The sequence below is a fragment of the Vicia villosa genome, linkage group LG5 (assembly GCF_029867415.1).
Source record: "Vicia villosa cultivar HV-30 ecotype Madison, WI linkage group LG5, Vvil1.0, whole genome shotgun sequence".
Taxonomy (NCBI): Eukaryota; Viridiplantae; Streptophyta; class Magnoliopsida; order Fabales; family Fabaceae; genus Vicia; species Vicia villosa.
Genome location: NC_081184.1, coordinates 8751786 through 8768300, shown reverse-complemented (window position 1 = coordinate 8768300; position 16515 = coordinate 8751786). Strand labels below are relative to the sequence as shown.

General features: G+C 32.0%; 5 pseudogenes; all 5 read left to right on the top strand.

Moving 5' to 3' along the window:
• The first annotated feature begins 95 nt into the window (after positions 1-95).
• On the top strand, positions 96-3030 carry LOC131604139 (protein NRT1/ PTR FAMILY 8.2-like; annotated as a pseudogene).
• Positions 3031-3193: 163 nt separating this feature from the next.
• LOC131604137 (protein NRT1/ PTR FAMILY 8.2-like) lies at positions 3194-4841 on the top strand (annotated as a pseudogene).
• A 163-nt stretch (positions 4842-5004) lies between these two features.
• On the top strand, positions 5005-6652 carry LOC131604136 (protein NRT1/ PTR FAMILY 8.2-like; annotated as a pseudogene).
• A 426-nt stretch (positions 6653-7078) lies between these two features.
• LOC131604135 (protein NRT1/ PTR FAMILY 8.2-like) lies at positions 7079-8465 on the top strand (annotated as a pseudogene).
• A 426-nt stretch (positions 8466-8891) lies between these two features.
• LOC131604134 (protein NRT1/ PTR FAMILY 8.2-like) lies at positions 8892-16115 on the top strand (annotated as a pseudogene).
• Positions 16116-16515: the final 400 nt, after the last annotated feature.

Sequence of the window (16515 nt, the reverse complement as noted above, 5' to 3'; positions counted from 1 at the left end):
CAATCAATATTGGTGCAGTCATTGGCTCGTCAATCTTGGTTTGGATTTAGATGAAAGCATGATGGGGTAAGGGTTCTAGTGTACCTACAACTGCAATGGTTTTCACTTATATAATTTTCTCCATCGATAGTCAATGGTATAGACTTCAAATACATGGTGAAAGTCCCATTACAAGCAAATGTCAAGTTATATTTGTGACATTTGAGAAACATACGCTGAAAGATCCAGATGAAAAGTATCTTTATAAGACTACAAATTTGCAGTTTAATACCAAAGGGATCTGCAAACTTGATCATACAAATGAATTGAAGTTAGATATCAAAACCATGTTGATATTTACTTTTTGTGATGAGAAGTAGTATTGCAATGAAAATGATGGCTTCAAATTCTGTTATGATTCCAGGTGTTTGGATAAGGAAGTAATAGAGAAATAATCATACTAGACTAGCGATGTATCAATCCATAAAGGCTTTGCACCGTAACACATGTTAAGGAGCTCAAATCGGTTATCCGGATACTTCCTGTTTGGCCATCTCAAATAGCCTTTGCAGTGGTATTAAGTCAAATGGGAATAACATTTGTGTTACAAGGCAATACAATGGTTCAACAAATTATCCTAAATTTAAAGCTCCGTACATACACCTCTCCCTTTTTGACCATCTAAGTGTCATCTTTTGTGATCCAATCTATGATTGTATCATTGTCCCCCTTTGCAAGAAAGTATACCTGCCATGAAAACGGATTAACACAAATTCAAAGAATTGGGAATAAGCCTAGTCATCTCTATCTTTTCCATCATCGTGGTCAGCAATCTAAAAGTCGTATGTCTCGACTTAGTTCAAAAAACATATCTACTATAATCACGATACCATTCCTATTCCATTATTTTGGAAAGTAGTACAGTATTTCCTCTTTGGTGCAGCTGAATTTTCACAAGATTTGGTCAGATGTATTTCTTTTATGGCAAGGCACCTGATGCAATGATAAGTATGTTATCTTCCCTTTCACTGACCATTAATGCATTGGGAAACTATGTGACTACATTTCTTTTTATTGTTGTCACAAAAGTTACTACAAAAATGGAAATCTTAGTTGGTTACCAGATAATATGAATAAGGGTCATCTTTATTATTTAATTGGCTTATTCTTAGTGTGATCAAATTCATTGTATATCTATGGATTGCTAGGAGGTATACATATAATAAAAGTTTATAACTTCCCGTGTGTGCGTGCAAAAAACAAGTTATAAAATAATTTCAAAACCAATATATGTATCGCTTTAGATACAAAACATTTATTTTTTTAATGTTAATGCATTGCATATTTAAAATTGATTATTTTTGTAAAGCTTACACTTTGATTATCTTTGTAGACATCTATGGCATATGGTAATGTTAGTTCAATACCATAATTAAACTACATATTATAAACAAAAATTACTACATATATGAATAAATATAATATCTTTCATCTTATAAAATATTTTTATTAAATTCATAATTAAGCAATATTCAAGAATAAAAAGGATACACTAATATGTGGATTAGACCTTTTAATCGTAGTTATTTGTGTACTTTGCAGGGAATGAAACTATTAACTCTTTATGTTGTTGCACCAAAATTGAAGGCTTTGTGAGATGCTAATGGTTTCCATCAACATTAAGTCAAATTTAGCTTGTTTAATATCACTCAACTTCATTGCTCTTGTAACCGACGATATCAAACCGCACATCTCATCTTTTGGTGCTGACCAGTTTGATGACAATGATGAGACGGAGAAGAAAAAGAAAATTTATTTTTCAAATGGCTTTAGTTCTCAATCAATATTGGCGCAGTCATTGGCTCGTCGATCTTGGTTTGGATTTAGATGAAAGCATGATGGGGTTGGGGTTCTAGTGTACCTACAACTGCAATGGTTTTCACTTATATAATTTTCTCCATCGATAGTCAATGGTATAGACTTCAAATACATGGTGAAAGTCCCATTACAAGCAAATGTCAAGTTATATTTGTGACATTTGAGAAACATACGCTGAAAGATCCAGATGAAAAGTATCTTTATAAGACTACAAATTTGTAGTTTAATACCAAAGGGATCTGCAAACTTGATCATACAAATGAATTGAAGTTAGATATCAAAACCATGTTGATATTTACTTTTTGTGATGAGAAGTAGTATTGCAATGAAAATGATGGCTTCAAATTCTGTTATGATTCCAGGTGTTTGGATAAGGAAGTAATAGAGAAATAATCATACTAGACTAGCGATGTATCAATCCATAAAGGCTTTGCACCGTAACACATGTTAAGGAGCTCAAATCGGTTATCCGGATACTTCCTGTTTGGCCCATCTCAAATAGCCTTTGCAGTGGTATTAAGTCAAATGGGAATAACATTTGTGTTACAAGGCAATACAATGGTTCAACAAATTATCCTAAGTTTAAAGCTCCATACATACACCTCTCCCTTTTTGACCATCTAAGTGTCATCTTCTGTGATCCAATCTATGATTGTATCATTGTCCCCTTTGCAAGAAAGTATACCTGCCATGAAAAACGGATTAACACAAATTCAAAGAATTGGAATAAGCCTAGTCATCTCTATCTTTTCCATCATCGTGGTCAGCAATCTAAAAGTCGTATGTCTCGACTTAGTTCAAAAACATATCTACTATAATCACGATACCATTCCTATTCCATTATTTTGGAAAGTAGTACAGTATTTCCTCTTTGGTGCAGCTGAATTTTCACAAGATTTGGTCAGATGTATTTCTTTTATGGCAAGGCACCTGATGCAATGATAAGTATGTTATCTTCCCTTTCACTGACCATTAATGCATTGGGAAACTATGTGACTACATTTCTTTTTATTGTTGTCACAAAAGTTACTACAAAAATGGAAATCTTAGTTGGTTACCAGATAATATGAATAAGGGTCATCTTTATTATTTAATTGGCTTATTCTTAGTGTGATCAAATTCATTGTATATCTATGGATTGCTAGGAGGTATACATACAATAAAAGTTTATAACTTCCCGTGTGTGCGTGCAAAAAACAAGTTATAAAATAATTTCAAAACCAATATATGTATCGCTTTAGATACAAAACATTTATTTTTTTAATGTTAATGCATTGCATATTTAAAATTGATTATTTTTGTAAAGCTTACACTTTGATTATCTTTGTAGACATCTATGGCATATGGTAATGTTAGTTCAATACCATAATTAAACTACATATTATAAACAAAAATTACTACATATATGAATAAATATAATATCTTTCATCTTATAAAATATTTTATTAAATTCATAATTAAGCAATATTCAAGAATAAAAGGATACACTAATATGTGGGTTAGACCTTTTAATCGTAGTTATTTGTGTACTTTGCAGGGAATGAAACTATTAACTCTTTATGTTGTTGCACCAAAATTGAAGGCTTTGTGAGATGCTAATGGTTTCCATCAACATTAAGTCAAATTTAGCTTGTTTAATATCACTCAACTTCATTGCTCTTGTAACCGACGATATCAAACCGCACATCTCATCTTTTGGTGCTGACCAGTTTGATGACAATGATGAGACGGAGAAGAAAAAGAAAATTTATTTTTCAAATGGCTTTAGTTCTCAATCAATATTGGCGCAGTCATTGGCTCGTCGATCTTGGTTTGGATTTAGATGAAAGCATGATGGGGTTGGGGTTCTAGTGTACCTACAACTGCAATGGTTTTCACTTATATAATTTTCTCCATCGATAGTCAATGGTATAGACTTCAAATACATGGTGAAAGTCCCATTACAAGCAAATGTCAAGTTATATTTGTGACATTTGAGAAACATACGCTAAAAGATCCATATGAAAAGTATCTTTATAAGACTACAAATTTGCAGTTTAATACCAAAGGGATCTGCAAACTTGATCATACAAATGAATTGATGTTAGATATCAAAACCATGTTGATATTTACTTTTTGTGATGAGAAGTAGTATTGCAATGAAAATGATGGCTTCAAATTCTGTTATGATTCCAGGTGTTTGGATAAGGAAGTAATAGAGAAATAATCATACTAGACTAGCGATGTATCAATCCATAAAGGCTTTGCACCGTAACACATGTTAAGGAGCTCAAATCGGTTATCCGGATACTTCCTGTTTGGCCATCTCAAATAGCCTTTGCAGTGGTATTAAGTCAAATTGGAATAACATTTGTGTTACAAGGCAATACAATGGTTCAACAAATTATCCTAAGTTTAAAGCTCCGTACATACACCTCTCCCTTTTTGACCATCTAAGTGTCATCTTCTGTGATCCAATCTATGATTGTATCATTGTCCCCTTTGCAAGAAAGTATACCTGCCATGAAAACGGATTAACACAAATTCAAAGAATTGGAATAAGCCTAGTCATCTCTATCTTTTCCATCATCGTGGTCAGCAATCTAAAAGTCGTATGTCTCGACTTAGTTCAAAAACATATCTACTATAATCACGATACCATTCCTATTCCATTATTTTGGAAAGTAGTACAGTATTTCCTCTTTGGTGCAGCTGAATTTTCACAAGATTTGGTCAGATGTATTTCTTTTATGGCAAGGCACCTGATGCAATGATAAGTATGTTATCTTCCCTTTCACTGACCATTAATGCATTGGGAAACTATGTGACTACATTTCTTTTTATTGTTGTGACAAAAGTTACTACAAAAATGGAAATCTTAGTTGGTTACCAGATAATATGAATAAGGGTCATTTTTATTATTTAATTGGCTTATTCTTAGTGTGATCAAATTCATTGTATATCTATGGATTGCTAGGAGGTATACATATAATAAAAGTTTATAACTTCCCGTGTGTGCATGCAAAAAACAAGTTATAAAATAATTTCAAAACCAATATATGTATCGCTTTAGATACAAAACATTTATTTTTTTAATGTTAATGCATTGCATATTTAAAATTGATTATTTTTGTAAAGCTTACACTTTGATTATCTTTGTAGACATCTATGGCATATGGTAATGTTAGTTCAATACCATAATTAAACTACATATTATAAACAAAAATTACTACATATATGAATAAATATAATATCTTTCATCTTATAAAATATTTTTATTAAATTCATAATTAAGCAATATTCAAGAATAAAAGGATACACTAATATGTGGGTTAGACCTTTTAATCGTAGTTATTTGTGTACTTTGCAGGGAATGAAACTATTAACTCTTTATGTTGTTGCACCAAAATTGAAGGCTTTGTGATATGCTAATGGTTTCCATCAACATTAAGTCAAATTTAGCTTGTTTAATATCACTCAACTTCATTGCTCTTGTAACCGACGATATCAAACCGCACATCTCATCTTTTGGTGCTGACCAGTTTGATGACAATGATGAGACGGAGAAGAAAAAGAAAATTTATTTTTCAAATGGCTTTAGTTCTCAATCAATATTGGCGCAGTCATTGGCTCGTCGATCTTGGTTTGGATTTAGATGAAAGCATGATGGGGTTGGGGTTCTAGTGTACCTACAACTGCAATGGTTTTCACTTATATAATTTTCTCCATCGATAGTCAATGGTATAGACTTCAAATACATGGTGAAAGTCCCATTACAAGCAAATGTCAAGTTATATTTGTGACATTTGAGAAACATACGCTGAAAGATCCAGATGAAAAGTATCTTTATATGACTACAAATTTGCAGTTTAATACCAAAGGGATCTGCAAACTTGATCATACAAATGAATTGAAGTTAGATATCAAAACCATGTTTATATTTACTTTTTGTGATGAGAAGTAGTATTGCAATGAAAATGGTGGCTTCAAATTCTGTTATGATTCCAGGTGTCTGGATAAGGAAGTAATAGAGAAATAATCATACTAGACTAGCGATGTACCAATCCATAAAGGCTTTGCACCGTAACACATGTTAAGGAGCTCAAATCGGTTATCCGGATACTTCCTGTTTGGCCATCTCAAATAGCCTTTGCAGTGGTATTAAGTCAAATGGGAATAACATTTGTGTTACAAGGCAATACAATGGTTCAACAAATTATCCTAAGTTTAAAGCTCCGTACATACATCTCTCCCTTTTTGACCATCTAAGTGTCATCTTCTGTGATCCAATCTATGATTGCATCATTGTCCCCTTTGCAAGAAAGTATACCTGCCATGAAAACGGATTAACACAACTTCAAAGAATTGGAATAAGCCTAGTCATCTCTGTCTTTTCCATCATCGTTGTCAGCAATCTAAAAGTCGTCTGTCTCGACTTAGTTCAAAAACATATCTACTATGATCACGATACCATTCCTATTCCATTATTTTGGAAAGTAGTACAATATTTCCTCTTTGGTGCAGCTGAATTTTCACAAGATTTGGTCAGATGTATTTCTTTTATGGCGAGGCACCTGATGCAATGATAAGTATGTTATCTTCCCTTTCACTGACCATTAATTCATTGGGAAACTATGTGACTACATTTCTTTTTATTGTTGTCACAAAAGTTACTACAAAAATGGAAATCTTAGTTGGTTACCAGATAATATGAATAAGGGTCATCTTTATTATTTAATTGGCTATTCTTAGTGTGATCAAATTCATTGTATATCTATGGATTGCTAAGAGGTATACATACAATAAAAGTTTATAACTTCCCGTGTGTGCGTGCAAAAAACAAGTTATAAAATAATTTCAAAACCAATATATGTATCGCTTTAGATACAAAACTTTTATTTTTTTAATGTTAATGCATTGCATATTTAAAATTGATTATTTTTGTAAAGCTTACACTTTGATTATCTTTGTAGACATCTATGGCATATGGTAATGTTAGTTCAATACCATAATTAAACTACATATTATAAACAAAAATTACTACATATATGAATAAATATAATATCTTTCATCTTATAAAATATTTTTATTAAATTCATAATTAAGCAATAGTCAAGAATAAAAGGATACACTAATATGTGGGTTAGACCTTTTAATCGTAGTTATTTGTGCACTTTGCAGGGAATGAAACTATTAACTCTTTATGTTGTTGCACCAAAATTGAAGGCTTTGTGAGATGCTAATGGTTTCCATCAACATTGAGTCAAATTTAGCTTGTTTAATATCACTCAACTTCATTGCTCTTGTAACCGACGATATCAAACCGCATATCTCATCTTTTGGTGCTGACCAGTTTGATGACAATGATGAGACGGAGAAGAAAAAGAAAATTTATTTTTCAAATGGCTTTAGTTATCAATCAATATTGGCGCAGTCATTGGCTCGTCGATCTTGGTTTGGATTTAGATGAAAGCATGATGGGGGTTGGGGTTCTAGTGTACCTACAACTGCAATGGTTTTCACTTATATAATTTTCTCCATCGATAGTCAATGGTATAGACTTCAAATACATGGTGAAAGTCCCATTACAAGCAAATGTCAAGTTATATTTGTGACATTTGAGAAACATACGCTGAAAGATCCAGATGAAAAGTATCTTTATAAGACTACAAATTTGCAGTTTAATACCAAAGGGATCTGCAAACTTGATCATACAAATGAATTGAAGTTAGATATCAAAACCATGTTGATATTTACTTTTTGTGATGAGAAGTAGTATTGCAATGAAAATGATGGCTTCGAATTCTGTTATGATTCCAGGTGTTTGGATAAGGAAGTAATAGAGAAATAATCATACTAGACTAGCGATGTATCAATCCATAAAGGCTTTGCACCGTAACACATGTTAAGGAGCTCAAATCGGTTATCCGGATACTTCCTGTTTGGCCATTTCAAATAGCCTTTGCAGTGGTATTAAGTCAAATGGGAATAACATTTGTGTTACAAGGCAATACAATGGTTCAACAAATTATCCTAAGTTTAAAGCTCCGTACATACACCTCTCCCTTTTTGACCATCTAAGTGTCATCTTCTGTGATCCAATCTATGATTGCATCATTGTCCCCTTTGCAAGAAAGTATACCTGCCATGAAAACGGATTAACACAACTTCAAAGAATTGGAATAAGCCTAGTCATCTCTGTATTTTCCCTCATCGTTGTCAGCAATCTAAAAGTCGTCTGTCTCGACTTAGTTCAAAAACATATCTACTATGATCACGATACCATTCCTATTCCATTATTTTGGAAAGTAGTACAATATTTCCTCTTTGGTGCAGCTGAATTTTCACAAGATTTGGTCAGATGTATTTCTTTTATGGCGAGGCACCTGATGCAATGATAAGTATGTTATCTTCCCTTTCACTGACCATTAATTCATTGGGAAACTATGTGACTACATTTCTTTTTATTGTTGTCACAAAAGTTACTACAAAAATGGAAATCTTAGTTGGTTACCAGATAATATGAATAAGGGTCATCTTTATTATTTAATTGGCTTATTCTTAGTGTGATCAAATTCATTGTATATCTATGGATTGCTAAGAGGTATACATACAATAAAAGTTTATAACTTCCCGTGTGTGCGTGCAAAAAACAAGTTATAAAATAATTTCAAAACCAATATATGTATCGCTTTAGATACAAAACATTTATTTTTTTAATGTTAATGCATTGCATATTTAAAATTGATTATTTTTGTAAAGCTTACACTTTGACTATCTTTGTAGACATCTATGGCATATGGTAATGTTAGTTCAATACCATAATTAAACTACATATTATAAACAAAAATTACTACATATATGAATAAATATAATATCTTTCATCTTATAAAATATTTTTATTAAATTCATAATTAAGCAATATTCAAGAATAAAAGGATACACTAATATGTGGGTTAGACCTTTTAATCGTAGTTATTTGTGTACTTTGCAGGGAATGAAACTATTAACTCTTTATGTTGTTGCACCAAAATTGAAGGCTTTGTGAGATGCTAATGGTTTCCATCAACATTAAGTCAAATTTAGCTTGTTTAATATCACTCAACTTCATTGCTCTTGTAACCGACGATATCAAACCGCACATCTCATCTTTTGGTGCTGACCAGTTTGATGACAATGATGAGACGGAGAAGAAAAAGAAAATTTATTTTTCAAATGGCTTTAGTTCTCAATCAATATTGGCGCAGTCATTGGCTCGTCGATCTTGGTTTGGATTTAGATGAAAGCATGATGGGGTTGGGGTTCTAGTGTACCTACAACTGCAATGGTTTTCACTTATATGATTTTCTCCATCGATAGTCAATGGTATAGACTTCAGATACATGGTGAAAGTCCCATTACAAGCAAATGTCAAGTTATATTTGTGACATTTGAGAAACATATGCTGAAAGATCCAGATGAAAAGTATCTTTATAAGACTACAAATTTGCAGTTTAATACCAAAGGGATCTGCAAACTTGATCATACAAATGAATTGAAGTTAGATATCAAAACCATGTTGATATTTACTTTTTGTGATGAGAAGTAGTATTGCAATGAAAATGATGGCTTCAAATTCTGTTATGATTCCAGGTGTTTGGATAAGGAAGTAATAGAGAAATAATCATACTAGACTAGCGATGTATCAATCCATAAAGGCTTTGCACCGTAACACATGTTAAGGAGCTCAAATCGGTTATCCGGATACTTCCTGTTTGGCCATCACAAATAGCCTTTGCAGTGGTATTAAGTCAAATGGGAATAACATTTGTGTTACAAGGCAATACAATGGTTCAACAAATTATCCTAAGTTTAAAGCTCCATACATACACCTCTCCCTTTTTGACCATCTAAGTGTCATCTTCTGTGATCCAATCTATGATTGGATCATTGTCCCCTTTGCAAGAAAGTATACCTGCCATGAAAACGGATTAACACAAATTCAAAGAATTGGAATAAGCCTAGTCATCTCTATCTTTTCCATCATCGTGGTCAGCAATCTAAAAGTCGTATGTCTCGACTTAGTTCAAAAACATATCTACTATAATCACGATACCATTCCTATTCCATTATTTTGGAAAGTAGTACAGTATTTCCTCTTTGGTGCAGCTGAATTTTCACAAGATTTGGTCAGATGTATTTCTTTTATGGCAAGGCACCTGATGCAATGATAAGTATGTTATCTTCCCTTTCACTGACCATTAATGCATTGGGAAACTATGTGACTACATTTCTTTTTATTGTTGTCACAAAAGTTACTACAAAAATGGAAATCTTAGTTGGTTACCAGATAATATGAAAAAGGGTCATCTTTATTATTTAATTGGCTTATTCTTAGTGTGATCAAATTCATTGTATATCTATGGATTGCTAGGAGGTATACATACAATAAAAGTTTATAACTTCCCGTGTGTGCGTGCAAAAAACAAGTTATAAAATAATTTCAAAACCAATATGTATCGGTTTAGATACAAAATATTTATCTTTTTAATGTTAATGCATTGCATATTTAAAATTGATTATTTTTGTAAAGCTTACACTTTGATTATCTTTGTAGACATCTATGGCATATGGTAATGTTAGTTCAATACCATAATTAAACTACATATTATAAACAAAAATTACTACATATATGAATAAATATAATATCTTTCATCTTATAAAATATTTTTATTAAATTCATAATTAAGCAATAGTCAAGAATAAAAGGATACACTAATATGTGGGCTAGACCTTTTAATTGTAGTTATTTGTGTACTTTGCAGGGAATGAAACTATTAACTCTTGATGTTGTTGCACCAAAATTGAAGGCTTTGTGAGATGCTAATGGTTTCCATCAACATTAAGTCAAATTTAGCTTGTTTTATATCACTCAACTTCATTGCTCTTGGAACCGACGATATCAAATTGCACATCTCATCTTTTGGTGCTAACCAGTTTGATGACAATGATGAGACGGAGAAGAAAAAGAAAATTTATTTTTCAAATGGCTTTAGTTCTCAATCAATATTGGCGCGGTCATTGGCTCATCGATCTTGGTTTGGATTTAGATGAATGCATGATGGGTACAACTGCACTGGTTTTCACTTATATAATTTTCTCCATCGAAAGTCAATGGTATAGACTTCAAATACATGGTGAAAGTCCCATTACAAGCAAATGTCAAGTTATATTTGTGATATTTGAGAAACATACGTTGAAAGTTACAGATGAAAGATATCTTTATAAGACTACAAATTTGCAGTCTAATATCTACAAACTTGATCATACCAATGAATTGAAGTTAGATATCAAAACCATGTTTATATTTACTTTTTGTGATGAAAAGTAGTATTGCAATAAAAATGATGGCTTCAAATTCTGTTATGATTCCAGGTGTTTGGAGAAGGAAGTAATAGAGAAATAATCATACTATACTAGCGATGTACCAATCCATAGAGGCTTTGCACCGTAACACATGTTAAGGAGCTTAAATCGGTTATCCGGATACTTCCTGTTTGGCCATCACAAATTGCCTTTGCAGTAGTATTAAGTCAAATGGGAATAACATTTGTGTTACAAGGCAATACAATGGTTCAACAAATTATCCTAAGTTTAAAGCTCCGTACATACACCTCTCCCTTTTTTACCATCAAAGTGTCATCTTCTGTGATCCAATCTATGATTGCATCATTGTCCCCTTTGCAAGAAAGTATACCTGCCATGAAAATGGATTAACACAACTTCAAAGAATTGAAATAAGCCTAATCAAATCTATCTTTGCCATCATCGTGGTCAGCAATCTAAAAGTCGTTTGTCTCGACTTAGTTCAAAAACATATCTACTATGATCACGATACTATTCCTATTCCATTATTTTGGAAAGTAATACAATATTTCCTCTTTGGTGCAGCTGAATTTTCACAAGAATTGGCCAGATGTATTTCTTATATGGCGAGGCACCTGATGCAATGATAAGTATGTTATCTTCCCTTTCACTGACCATTAATGCATTGGGAAACTATGTGACTACATTTCTTTTTATTGTTGTCACAAAAGTTACTACAAAAATGGAAATCTTAGTTGGTGACCAGATAATATAAATAAGGGTCATCTTTATTATTTAATTGGCTTATTCTTAGTGTGATCAAATTCATTGTATATCTATGGATTGCTAAGAGGTATACATACAAAAAAAGTTTATAACTTTCCGTGTGTGTGTGCAAAAAACAAGTTATAAAATAATTTCAAAACCAATATGTATCGCTATAGATCCAAAACATTTATTTTTTTAATGTTAATGCATTGCATATTTAAAATTGATTATTTTTGTAAAGCTTACACTTTGATTATCTTTGTAGACATCTATGGCATATGGTAATGTTAGTTCAATACCATAATTAAACTACATATTATAAACAAAAATTACTACACATCTGGATAAATATAACATCTTCCTGCTTATAATAATTTTTACTAAATTCATAACTAAGCAATAGTCAAAAATAAAAGGATAAACTAATATGTGGGTTAGCCCTTTTAATCGTAGTTATTTGTGTACTTTGCAGGGAATGAAACTACTAACTCTCTATGTTGTTGCACCATAATTGAAGCATTTGTGAGATGCTAATGGTTTCCATCCAACATTAAGACAAATTTAGCTTGTTTTATATCACTTAACTTGACTACTCTTGGAACCGAAAATATCAAACCGCGCATCTCATCTTTTGGTGCTGACTAGTTTGATGACAATGATGAGACGGAGAAGAAAAGAAAAATTATTTTTAATGGCTTTAGTTCTCAATCAATATTGGCGCAGTCATTGGCTCGTCGATCATGGTTTGGATTTAGATGAATGCAGGATGGGATTGGGGTTTCGATGTACCTACAATTGCAATGGTTTTCACTTATATATTTTTCTCCATCGAAATTCAATGGTAAAGAATTAAAATACATGGTGAAAGTCCCATTACAATCAAATGTTAAGTTATATTTGTGACATGTGAGAAACATATGCTAAAAGATCCAGATGAAAAGTATCTTTATAAGCCTACAAATTTGCAGTCTAATATCAAAGGGATCTGCAAACTTGATCATACAAATGAATTGAAGTTAGATATCAAAACCATGTTTATATTTATTTTTTGTGATGAGGAGTAGTATTGCAATGAAAATGATGGCTTCAAATTCAGTTATGGATCCAGGTGTATGGATAAGGAAGTAATAGAGAAAGAATCATACTAGACTAGCGATGTACCAATCCATGGAGGCTTTGCACCGTAACACAATTTAAGGAGCTCAAATCGGTTATCCGTATACTTCCTGTTTGGCCATCACAAATAGTCTTTGCAGTTGTATTAAGTCAAATGGTAATAACATTTGTGTTACAGAGAAATACAATGGTTCAACAAATTATCCTATGTTTAAAGCTTCGTACATACACCTCTCATTTTATGACCATCTAAGTGTCATATTTTGTGATCATTATCCCCTTTGCAAGAAAGTATACTTTCCATGAAAACGGATTAACACAACTTCAAATAATTGGAATAAGCCTAGTCATCTCTATCTTTTCCATCATCGTGGTCAGCAATCTAAAAGTCGTCTGTCTCGACTTAGTTCAAAAACATATCTACTATGATCACGATACCATTCCTATTCCATTCTTTTGGAAAGTATTAGAGTATTTCCTCTTTGGTGCAGCTGAAGTTTTCACAAGAATTGGTCAGATGTATTTCTTTCATGGCGAGGCACCTGATGCAATGATAAGTTTCTTATCTTCCCTTTCACTGACCATTAATGCATTGGGAAACTATGTGACTACATTTCTTTTTATTATTGTCACAAATGTTACTACAAAAATGGAAATCTTAGTTGGCTACCAGATAATATGAATAAGGGTCATCTTTATTATTTAATTGGCTTATTCATAGTGTGAGCAAATTCATTGTATATCTATGGATTGCTAAGAGGTATACATACAAAAAAAGTTTATAACTTCTCGTGTGTGCGTGGAAAAAAACAAGTTATAGAATAATTTCAAAACCAATATGTATCGCTTTAGATACAAAACATTTATTTTTTAATGTTAATGCATTGCATATTTAAAATTGATTATATTTATAAAGCTTACACTTTGATTATCTTGGTAGACATCTATGGCATATGGTAATTTTAGTTCAATACCATAATTAAACTACATATTATAAACAAAAATTACTACATATATGAATAAATATAATATCTTTCATCTTATAAAATATTTTTATTAAATTCATAATTAAGCAATTGTCAAGAATAAAAGGATAAATTAATATGTGGGTTAGACCTTTTAATCGTAGTTATTTGTGTATTTACAGGGAATGAAACAATTACCTCTTTATGTTGTTGCACAATAATTGAAGCCTTTGTGAGATGCTAATAGTTTCCATCAACATTAAGCCAAATTTAGCTTGTTTTATATCACTCAACTTGATTGCTCTTGGAACCGACGATATCAAACCGTGCATCTTATCTGTTGGTGCTGACCAGTTTGGTGACAATGATGAGACGGAGAAGAAAAAGAAAATTTATTTTTCAAATGGCTTTAATTCTCAATCAATATTGGCGCAGTCATTGGCTCGCCGATCTTGGTTTGGATTTAGATGAATGCATGATGGGGTTGAGGTTTTAGTGTACCTACAACTGCAATGGTTTTCACTTATATATTTTTCTCCATCAAAAGTCAATGGTATAGACTTCAAATACATGGTGAAAGTCCCATTACAAGCAAATGTCAAGTTATATTTGTGACATTTGAGAAACATGCGCTAAAAGATCTAGATGAAAAGTATCTTTATAAGACTACAAATTTGCAGTTTAATATCAAAGGGATCTGCAAACTTGATCATACAAATGAATTGACGTTAGATATCAAAACCATGTTTATATTTACTTTTTGTGATGAGAAGTAGTATTGCAATGAAAATGATGGCTTCAAATTCTGTTATAAATCAAGGTGTTTGGAAAATGAAGTAATAGAGAAGTAATCATACTAGACTAGCGATGTACCAATCCATAGAGGCTTTGCACCGTAACACATGTTAAGGAGTTCAAATTGGTTATCCGGATACTTCTTGTTTGGCCATCACAAATAGCCTTTGCAGTGGTATTAAGTCAAATGGCAATAACATTTGTGTTACAAGGCAATATAATGGTTCAACAAATTATCCTAAGTTTAAAGCTCCGTACATACAAAAACATATCTATTATGATCACGATACCATTCCTATTCCATTATTTTGGAAAGTAGTACAATATTTCCTCTTTGGTGCAGCTGAAGTTTTCACAAGAATTGGTCAGATGTATTTCTTTTATGGCGAGGCACCTGATGCAATGATAAGTATTATATCTTCCCTTTCACTGACCATTAATGCATTGGGAAACTATGTGACTACATTTCTTTTTATTGTTGTCACAAAAGTTACTACAAAAATGGAAATCTTAGTTGGCTACCAGATAATATGAATAAGGGTCATCTTTATTATTTAATTGGCTTATTCATAGTATGATCAAATTCATTGTATATCTATGGATTGCTAAGAGGTATACATACAAAAAAAAGTTTATAACTTCCCGTGTGTGCGTGGAAAAAAACAAGTTGTAAAATAATTTCAAAACCAATATGTATCGCTTTAGATACAAAACATTTATTTTTTAATGTTAATGCATTGCATATTTAAAATTGATTATTTTTGTAAAGCTTACACTTTGATTATCTTTGTAGACATCTATGGCATATGGTAATGTTTGTTCAATACCATAATTAAACTACATATTATAAACAAAAATTACTAGATATATGAATAAATATAATATTTTTCATCTTATAAAATATTTTTATTAAATTCATAATTAAGCAATAGTCAAGAATAAAAGGATAAACTAATATGTGGGCTAAACCTTTTAATCGTACTTATTTGTGTACTTTGCAGGGAATGAAACTATTAACTCTTTATGTTGTTGCACCATAATTGAAGCCTTTGTGAGATGCTAATGGTTTCTATCAACATTAAGCCAAATTTAGCTTATTTTATATCACTCAACCTGATTGCTCTTGGAACCGACGATATCAAACCGTGCATCTCATCTTTTGGTGCTGACCAGTTTGATGACAATGATGAGACGGAGAAGAAAAAGAAATTTTATTTTTTAAATGGCTTTAATTCTCAATCAATATTGGCGCAGTCATTGGCTCGTCGATTTTGGTTTGGATTTAGATGAATGCAGAATGGGGTTGGGGTTTTAGCGTACCTACAACTGCAATGGTTTTTGAAGGATAGAAAAACACTTAGAAAAGGGGGGGTTTGAATAAGTGTGACTTTAAAAACTCTTAAGATAAAAACAATTGCACAATGATTTTTATCCTGGTTCGTTGTTAACGAAACTACTCTAGTCCACCCCCTTAGAGTGATTTACCTCATCTGAGGATTTAATCCACTAATCAACCTTGATTACAATGGTTTTCCACTTAGATACCTTCTAAGTCTTCTAGAGTATTCTGATCACACCTTGATCACTCTAGGAACCTTTTACAAATTAATGTAAACAAATTCTTACAAGAGTATTACAATGCTTCTTAATAAGCTATAATCACAACTGTGATATTTCTCTTAAATTCTAA